The sequence below is a fragment of the Ammospiza nelsoni genome, chromosome 8 (assembly GCF_027579445.1).
Source record: "Ammospiza nelsoni isolate bAmmNel1 chromosome 8, bAmmNel1.pri, whole genome shotgun sequence".
NCBI classification, from domain to species: domain Eukaryota; kingdom Metazoa; phylum Chordata; class Aves; order Passeriformes; family Passerellidae; genus Ammospiza; species Ammospiza nelsoni.
In genome coordinates this window covers 6,414,815-6,425,130 of record NC_080640.1, presented here as the reverse complement: position 1 = coordinate 6,425,130, position 10,316 = coordinate 6,414,815, and positions in this window count along the sequence as shown.

Here is a 10,316-nt window from a genome sequence, read left to right as displayed (position 1 = left end):
CTTTCTGTCTGTGTATAACAATAGAGTGTAAGAGGGAGAGATTTATCATCTCTAAAATTATGACAGATAAGGATGAATGTAAGTAAATTGATTCAATTTTCTAATTAAATACAATATTCACTTTGTTTAATAATTGAATTTAGATGAATTTATATTGTTTTCTTATATATCTAGCCTACCCAGGATAATTGATTTCAGTAGCATTAAGATTAATTCCTAGATTTTATATCCACTGGAATTATAATTTATACATAAATGAGGATATAAACATAATCCAGCCCATAATAAATGCAAATAGAAACAAATCTATACAAGAGCCTAAATAATAAACACAAGATAAAATGTGGCCTATATATAAGCAAGTTATTGCAGCCTTAAAGGTGTTCTTCTTGTTTATCTATATTATTTCAATTACTTTTTTATTATTTTGGTTTAAATCAACTCAACATGGCTTGGTTTTTGCAGGCTGCATTGCAAGTGTCTGACAGCACATCTCCACTTTTACCAGATTGGGCTGGAGGAACCTCAGTGCTCCCAGTGTGCTGAACTCCCCATTTTGCTTCTGTTTCTGGTGCAGAATTTTCCCTTTTTCCCTCCTTAACCTCATTATCTATCATACTTTAACTTTGTGCCGTTCACACTTTGAATGTGAAGCATTTGTACTTCAAATTTGGGGATTGGTTCATAGAGCTCATTAATAATATTTCCATATAGATGTTATATGTCTATGATTTTTGCTCATCTTACACTACACCCAGAGCTTTAGGGAATACCAGAATATGATTGTCCAGCTTGCCTCCTGAATTTCCTCACTTGTGCTCAAACAGATCTTAGTTCAGTCAGTCCAGATCCCTTTGTATCCTCTGACTCTTGGGTGAACACCAATTCAATGCTAACCGCACAACATTGTAATTATTTCCCAAATTCCAGATTATTATAATTTTTATCGGTCTAATATCACTAGGTCAATCAATAAATTCAATATTCCATGTTGTATTCTACAATTAAATCTATTATTAGGTCCCAGGTGACTTTTAATTGTTTTCTCCCTTATTGTTAATGAGAATGTTATTTGAAAATATACTTAGATAAAGTTTTATCCTTTTTACAAGTTTCCCTTTCTAACCCAAATTTTGAAGAATCATACAGGATTGTATTATTTTTTAATAAACTTGTTGTTGTCTTTATTGCTAATTTTGCTGCTAAATTTGCTTGACTATTTTCCATCAGAATAAAAACCAGAAAACTCAATATTACCTGTTTTTAGAGTCCATATTAGCTTGTATTAAAGTTTGCTTTTAGATTTCTGGAAGTAGTAGTCACTGATAACCTCAGCATAGAGACCATGGCTACTTTTACACTTCTCTGGGAAGTTCTGCAAAGTTTGATTGGAGTTCATTATTGAGTTCATTATTATCAGCTGACTAGAAGATGACCTAATTCCATTCCCATTCCTGACAAACACAATCCTGTTAACATAAATAGGTCATTGTAAGAGTATAATGGATCTTACATTGTAACAGTATAAAGGATTTTTTTGTTGTTGTTGTTTGCTTGTTTGTACATCTTTAAAGTTGCTACCCTGTGCAATTCTGCATTTTGAGATTAAAAAAAGAGAGCTGGTTATGTTCCTGCAAAGAAATTCTTTAATTAGGAGAGATTTCCTGGAAAGGTGATGTTGCCTGAGGGAAGCTGGACCAGCAGATCCAGTCTGAGGCCCCTTCCAGCCTGAATTATCCTATGGTAGACATCCCATCCCAGTGAGTCACCAGATATTTTTAAAACTGACTGAGAATTTCTTTCCCTCGAGTGCTTTGGTCATGAAGAAATTATTCAGCTCTCTTGGTTAGACTTGCTAATGGTTTTATTGCACAAACTGCTCCTCTGCAGTGGGCATGAAGAAGAGAGATGCTCAAATTCAGCTTTTTCTCCCGTTCAGGGCTGTGTCCTTGTGTTCCCAGGGGCAGATTTCTCTAAAGCCCCACCAGCCTGACTCCACACAAGCACAGGGAGCAGAGGGAGGTGATTTTCACCTGGAAGATCCTGAAAGAGAAGGAAAAGCTGCTGCTGTAGGAACAGCTTAAACCAGAGTCCCCTGCAAGCTGTGGAAGGCAGAGGAGATGTCTGAGGGGCTAAACAACATCCAGAGACAAGAGAATATCCCAGAGGGTGGCAGAAAGAGTCAGGGTTTGAATTTACTTCCTTTCTTGATGATTCAATGGAATTTAAGCAATATATACAAATAAACTTTCCTTGCATAAGAAAAGGTGTTTGGTGCAGTAGAACTCTTGCAGAATGGACAGCAAATTCCCAGGCACCCAGATAATTGCACAGATGCACAAGGTTTTCCCTCCAGGTGCCTCAGCCCTGCTTGCTAGGAAGCATCACTGTCAAAAACACTTGAACAACTCTTGTAGCAAATTTGTCAGTTTTGAAAACCAGTTTCTGGGTTTTTTTGAAAGCGAAACGTTCTGCAAAACAACGCATCAGGTTTTTATCTCATCCTTAAGATATTTACAATAACTTACTATTTGTTCAAATGGCAAAAATCCCTTTTAATTAGATATATTTTCTGAAAAACTTCAGAGCTACACTAGTTTTATGAGTCATTTGCTAGAAAAAACTGAGGTTTTTAAGAGGATCCAGCTGTAACTTGCCCTGAGCACTGTATAAATTCTTCAGTAAGTACTTGTGTCTGAGTGATTGAAAAAAATACCCAGTAGTTTTGTTTATCAATGCAAAAACTTGTTTAAACATATTCAGAACTGTGTTTCTGCTTTTATTGAACATAATCTCTCTGTTTCTCTTATTAAGGATGCTTTCATACAAATGATCATAATTATGAAACCATACACCTCAGAGTCACAGAGAGCTGGAGAGATGTAATGGGGGTGAGTTTTGATGTTTTCTGAAGTAGGAAGACTACAACATCTTTCTGCAGTGTTTTGCTTGGGGATAAGTTCTTTAAAGCATAGCACATGATGTTCTTTCACCCTGAAGAAAAAAAATTAAAGAGCCTTTTTTGGCAAAATAACAACCATCCTAACTTCTACACAAATCATCCAAGTAAACTGAGTCTGATCTCTTCATTCCCAGCCTTGCTGGGAGTCACCCCTTGGCCCCACTGTGTGCTTGTGCTTTCCAGTTATTGGAAGGAAAAGATAAATTAACAATGAGGGAAAGTTAAGATCTTCTAAAGAAACACCTAGGTGTGACGGTGCTTGGTTTAAATTTAAGAACACAAACAGTAAAATCTGCTCTGCTCTAGTGGGTCACTTGGTGTGCCTCAACTGGCTTATTTCTGGATTCAGAGGTGTTGTCTCCATGTTCTGCCTGTGCAAACCAATAAAATGCAACAAGGTGCCAAAAGTCTGGGTTTGCTGCCCTCACTGAAATGCACTCACTAAACATTCCTGGGATAAGAGTTTTCCTTTGCAGGCACTCAGCTCAAAAGCAAAGCTCTCACTCCAGATTGCATTGTCCTCTCTCGAGATAAAGGGAGAAACAAAAGAGAACCCCCCTGAAATTCCTGATAATTTTACCCAGGTAAGCTCCCAGGTCCCAGTGGAGACTCGAGGCTGTAACTCAACACATGATTTTGCATAATTGGGCCCATCTTAAATTGCTCTCTGCTCGTGTTGCTAACCCTGGCTCTGACCTTGGCTTTAATTTTTAACAGTTTACTTTGCTGAGGCTTCTGCCTCTCAGCTTCAGGGATGCTCAAAACAAGGACAGAGCAGCTAATAACTACAAAGTGGGCAAACAACAGAGCAATCATCAAACTTTTTTGTTCTCAGATACCATTTTTGACACCAGTGATATTAGGAACAGAGCAGGATTTAAATGTGCTTTGACATGGGAGATGATACCGGGGAAGATAAATGTTTTAAATCAAACTCTGTTTAAGATAAGCACAGCATACAAAGTAGCTACTTGACTCTGGATTTAAAAGTGCAGTTATTCTGATACATACTTAAATATACAGAACTGTCTCTGGAAAATAATTCCAATGAGCTATTATATGAGTAATGAAAACTCAACTCGCTTGGGCTGAATGCCATTTTATTTCTTATTATTCTTCAACTAATTTTTACAACTTCCCCAAGTTCATGCTCTGTACTGTTTTGAAGCCAAATACAGGTACAGGTGCACCAACAGGTAAAAGTGTTATCAAACAGCTGAGGGAAAAGCTTATATTCACAAGTGAAGCTGTAGCTGCTTAGCTGGGTGCCAGAAGAGGAAAAAGAATCAGAAAGCAACAGACTGATGCTATTGCCAGCTCACAGAAATCCTGGGCTACAAACACATTGTATTTTGTGCAACTTTAATATCACACAAGCCAAATTATTTCGTTCCAAAGGACCAGGATTTATGTTTAGCCCTAAATTTTCCTCTTTGTCAGCAAAGCTTATTGCTACTTTGAAAACAGGTGGGATAAGGGTCCATTTCCCTGGGTCTAATATAGCCATTAAAATAGGGGCAAAGTGGGAATAACTCTAAATATGGAGATTTAGTAGCCTTTTAAGCTCTTTTTGACCTGGTATAATGCCAAATTTGTGTACTAAAGCCAAGGTTTGAAAAAAATAATTACATTTATTGAGGATTCCACAACTTTATACTTAGTAAGGGTCTGGAGACAAAAAACCAGAAAGAATAAAAAGTACAGAACTGAGCCTCCTGAGTTTTGCTGCTCAGGAGTAGTGGTCTGATAACAAGAGATTCATGTTTTTTAGCAGATATGCTGCCAGCTTTTCTCACAGGAAGCAACAGGGATTGTAACCTCCAGGGGCACATCAAAATAAACACATTTTATACCTGTGGGAAGCAGGGAGGTTCACTGTTCCACTAGCCTAAATAATTAATATCCAGCAGTTGAGGGAGCTGGCAGATTAGGAATTAGGAAGGAATTGTTCCCTGTGAGGGTGGTTGCCCATCCCTGCAGGCGTCCAAGGCCAGGTGTCCAGTGGAGGGTTGGAAGAAGATCTTGGAGGTCCTTCCAGCCCCACCCACTCTGTGTTTCTATTATACAAGCTGACACCATGCACAGATAACAATATATTGCATATATATATATATTCTATTATACAAACTAATACAATGCACAGATAACAATAATCCAAGCGTTGTGCTGAGATCCTCTCCTGCTCAAAGTTTTCAGACACTGATTATGATGTCCAAGTACCAGGCTAGCAATGAGAAAAAGATGAAATCCTGCATATTTTAGAATGTCAGGATCTTATCCCTCAGTAATTCTCAATGTGCTCTAATGAGAAAGCATTGCCTCCTAAAACACTTCAGAGAAAGCATCACTCTGTACCTGGGGCTGATGTGAGTGGTTATTCCAGCTGGCCAGCATCATGCCAGTGACTCTTCCCGAGCTAGACTGCCAGCTGCTTTGCATGGGGATTTATTCAATGGATTTATTTGTATGGAAAGGACATAACAAAAAGCACTCCTGGCAGAAGAGAACCATTGCACTGAAAGATTTTAATAGTAATAATAACAACTCTGCTAACCTGACATCTCCCCTTTGTAACTGCATTACTCTCTGCTGATATGTCAGTCTTTGAACAACTCCATTAACCTTTGATCTAAAATCCACAATTTTTTTTCCCAAGACAAGTCAAAGGTAGAATAAAATAAAGAAGAGATTTAATTTTTTTTTTTTTTTTTTTTTTTTTGTATTTGCTATTTTCCAAAGGCTTGTACTTGAAGCAATTTCCTTTGGAAGACAATTTGTGTGATTTTTTTTTTCCCAGGCACTAGGAAAATCTGAGAAACCTGTTACTGTTTGTGTTCACAGCATCCATTGCTCTCCTGAAGAGTGATGCTTTACTGCAGCCAGCCAGTTATTGCCTCCTGGAAGGAAGCAGTTATTGCTTCTCATTCCCTGCCCCTGGAAAACTCAACAAGCTCATTCTCCACCTTTTATATTCCGAGAGAGCTGCTGCTCCCTTCTACAGCTGCCTTGCATATTAGCATTATCCATCTTCATTACAAACCCCTCCTCTCCCCCTAAAATTAACAATTCTCCTTCCAGCTCCCAATTGCTACAGACCATCATTGCTGAATGGTTTTCTCCAGCTATTTCTAAACATCTTAAAATCTTGTGACATTGAGAGATGCCATGACTGTGAGAGAGGCTTAGGTTTCTCACAGAACTCTCTTTTTTCCAATGCCAGCTTTTTTAAACATGCATTCAACCACAAAGCACAGCCTTCTCCTCAGTTACAGCAGCTGTTTTTTGCAAGTCTACATGATTCTGTGAAGGATTCAGGGAAATCCTCCTCATTCAGGTCTCCCCTTTATGCACATGAGCTGCCTAAAACTAATGAATCAGAGCTGAATGTTCTCATAGTTCTGTGTCAGATGAGGAAGACACTGCGTGAATTTAACAAAGCACGCCCTCAGATTTGGCAACTTTTCAAACAAGTCAGTGATGTCCCACATGACATGACCAGCAAATATTACCTTTCATTTTGAGTGCTCTCTGGCTAACACACTTCTGTGTAGTAAACCAGACAGGAATTGCAAAGATCTGTGGGCTTGCAGACAAAGAACATCCTGAGCAACCCATCCTGATTAATATTTGAAATTCATCTGCTGCTTTGCTTCCTTTCCCCTAGCTCTAAAGCAACTTTCTGGTCTTAGGGGGACACATACCTCATTCAAGAAATCTGTTCTCACCTTGCCATTTATTTCACTGTGGTTTGCTCTGTTTAGAACGTGGCTTTGAGTCATCCTTCCAAAGTTCAGGATAGTTTTCCAGTGAGCTCCTCAGAAAGTTGCTTTGATGCCGGTTTTGGCAGCCAGCTCTTGTCACATATTTCATTTGTTACTTTAGACCAAAGTCCCTGTCCAAACCAGCCCAAGAGCAGGGAAGAGGAGCAGCCTCCAAATACGGTCAGAGCTAAGCCAGTTTCTGGAGTAGTTTAACACATGGGCGTGCGTAAGAATGAGCAGAACTGGAACGAGTTTTAAATAAAGCTCTAAATAGACTGTGGTGAAATGTTCAGCACTTAAAACTAAACAGAAAATCCTGAAACAGATAAAAGAATAACCATGAGCCTGTCAGCAAACAGAGCTGTGCTGATCAACTCCAGCAATAAAATTCTGCTTAAACCCTCTGAAATCATATCCAATGAAACAAAGGTTAAGCAAAAGAGCCTTACTGAATATTTGGTTCATAAAGAGCTAATAAAGTTTATACCATTAACCAGAACAGAGGAGTTTTTTTCCAAAACAACTATATTGGACAGTTATAATAAAAATACTTACCAGGAAAACTACTCTTCAGTATCCACCAACTGAACCTCAACTCAGATCACAAAATTCTTTTGCTTTTAATTAGGATTAGTTCATTTCTCCCCACTATTGATGGATGTTCCTTTCATCAGTCTCTCAAGTTCAAATTCACACTATTTCACTGTACTCTGTGTGGGGATTATGAGGCCAATTACAAGAGGGTCTCAAACAGCAGTCACATTAATCAGATGAAATGTTACATGCATTGTAGCCAAATATAATCTGGCCACTAAGAAAAAACATTCATAAAAGTTTTTAAATCTGAAAGTATCAGAAAATACCAAGTTTTCTATCTGGATCCTGGAAATAGGAACAAGCCTGGTATTCACCTGCCATCTACTTCACAAACACCAAAAAAGCCAAGACCACAGCTCACAAAGCATCCACATTTTGTAACTTGGCCCTTACAAGTAGTACCCAGAGCCTGCTGCAGACAGATTCCTACTCTCTTGTCCTTGAGTTATTAAGGAAAAAAAGTAAATTTGATGTTATCCTGTTGGATGAAGGAGTGCCTGAAGCTATGTACCCAAATTGAGCTGCACTGCAGTTCAACACAAAGGTTTCCACAAATTTTGAAGGAAAACCTTACTTCTCCCAGAGCTCACTTTGAACTTTTACACAACACAAAAGAGTCTCTCAGATACTTTGGCTTCATGTACTTTGGAAAAGAATAATTTGAAGTCTCACAATATATCCTTACAATTTAAAATAGGTAACTGTGGTCTCTTTTGAATCATAACTTTAAAATATTGGAGCCTATATCTATAAAGGAATTAAAACTATAAATTGCATGAACCCTTCAAATTGTTTCTTGTTATAGAAGTTTAATTATTTAGTTTAAAATAGCATGTAAAAACTCCTTAAAAATAGCATATTTAAAATGCTTATCCAAATGCAATTGCTATGCACAAGGCAAGACTTTTCTTTATAAAAAGCCCTGACATTTTGTATTTTGTGCTCCAGTGTTCCTTAAAAATAAGAACTAAGTAATCTACAATTAGCAAAATATAAGCATATTTAAGCTATGAATTATAAGTTAATGAAATAAGCTGCTTTAATGGGAAAACATTTTATTAGGAAATGGAAAATACTCATAGCTGGAGAGTCAGCAATTGCTTTTAAAGGATGCAATTAAGCTGCCATTATTTTGGCAAAGCTCTGGTCTCAAAGAGGCAGATTTTCCTAATGCATTGTAGAAGTCCTTGGCAAATTACACAGTATTCATTAAATTTAAATGGAGACCCTTGATGTGTCCTGTAAAGATGTCCCAGGGAGTCAATTTTCAGGGAATTCATAATGTGAGCAGCAAGTTATCGGAGAAGGAGACACTCAGCACCACGGCAGGCCCCAGATGAATGATTTAGAGCAGGTGATGTGACACATTTTGGCCACTCCACAGCACCCTGAGCCAGACACCCACTTCAAGCAGCAGCAGAGGAAACCTGGCCAGCCACATGCTGCACAGCCCAAGTTTCCTCAGACACTTCCTGACTTTCCTAGGAATGTGGTTTGTTCAGTCCCTGAGTTTAACACCAAGTGTCAGCAGGGCTGAAAAAGCAGAAGTGACAGCACTGCTCCTGCCCAACACCTGTCCCACACCTAAAACCTTGAGAATTCATCCCTCTGATAAACTCCTATTTTTTGGAGGTTTTCACCCTGTCAATAATCTTGTTAGTAAGGGATGCTGTGTTACCTCTTCCTATCAACATAACCTGACTCATGCTGGGCAAATGATCCCTTAAAATCAGACACCCAGCCCTACCAACCTTTTATTGGTGTTGGGTTTTTTGGATCCCAGCAATGGAATCTCCCCAGTGTTTCTTTGACTCATTCCCTGCATGTCACACAGCAGACACTGTTTGGGCTGAAACAAACAAAACATCCCACAAAGTTTCTCCCCTTTTTAGTATTCAGCTTCATTTAAACGCTGCATGGCCCTAAAACCTTTTTAAGCTGCTTACTTTTAAAGTATAAACATGTCAGTGTTTAGCCACGGAGGGTATTTTTCTGTCCTAAATCATCATCCATTTATCAAAGACTGATCTACATTACTAAATGCTGTAAAAACACATTATAAATACATTGCAATAATCCCCATGTAATAGCCACTGGCTCCCAGCACTGAAAATACTGATATTTATATAAACATTACACAATCAATGCCACACAGTTTCCAGGCTGGGCTGCACTCAGTGTGGTAGCCTTCTCTCATAATTACTCAATAAGTAGTACAGAAAAAACAGCTTCCATAAGCATATAGTCTTATTTCTATCTCTTATAAATTGGTACTATTACAAAACAATCCAACAAAACAATCAAAATTCTAATTAATTAATCCAGAAAAAGAAATGTGTTTTTTAATCATCATTATTTATAACTTTACAACATGCCCAGTGTTACACAAAAGGGCAAAATATCCCAAGTGAGCTGCAGCCAGAACTTGCACAACACTCCCATAAAAACAAATCAAAATAGGGAAATGAAATCCTGATTTTTATTCTTCGGTTCCATAAAAAAATAACTTCAATAAGTACAACTGGAGAGAGAATTGTCCTTAATGATACTTCTAGTATCTAATTTCAGTAATTCTTTAACTGCTAAACTATATTTAAAATAACCTTGAAAACCTTTATTAGAGGGTTGAGATAGTTAGTAATGACAACTGCAAAGACAGCTTCATGCTGGGGAAACTGGAAGCTGTTTAATCCAGTTGGGCTCCCATATCATCAATAGGATTGTGGCTGGTGTCAGCTAACAAACATTATGCCTCTGAGGGAGGGAAATGGTGTGGCTCCCTTTTCAAAGGGGCACAGGAGCTGAGATTAGTTACCAGATGTGAATTGCAGATGGAAACTGGTATTTTACAGGCAGTGTGGTGCCTTCCCCTCCTGTCCTCAGTCCTCACACACCAGAGCAGTTCAAATCCTGTGAGCCATGGGCAGACACAACTGATGGGATCTGTGGAAGTCAATGGACAGCTCACAAACTGGCTGTGATTTCCCACTACCACC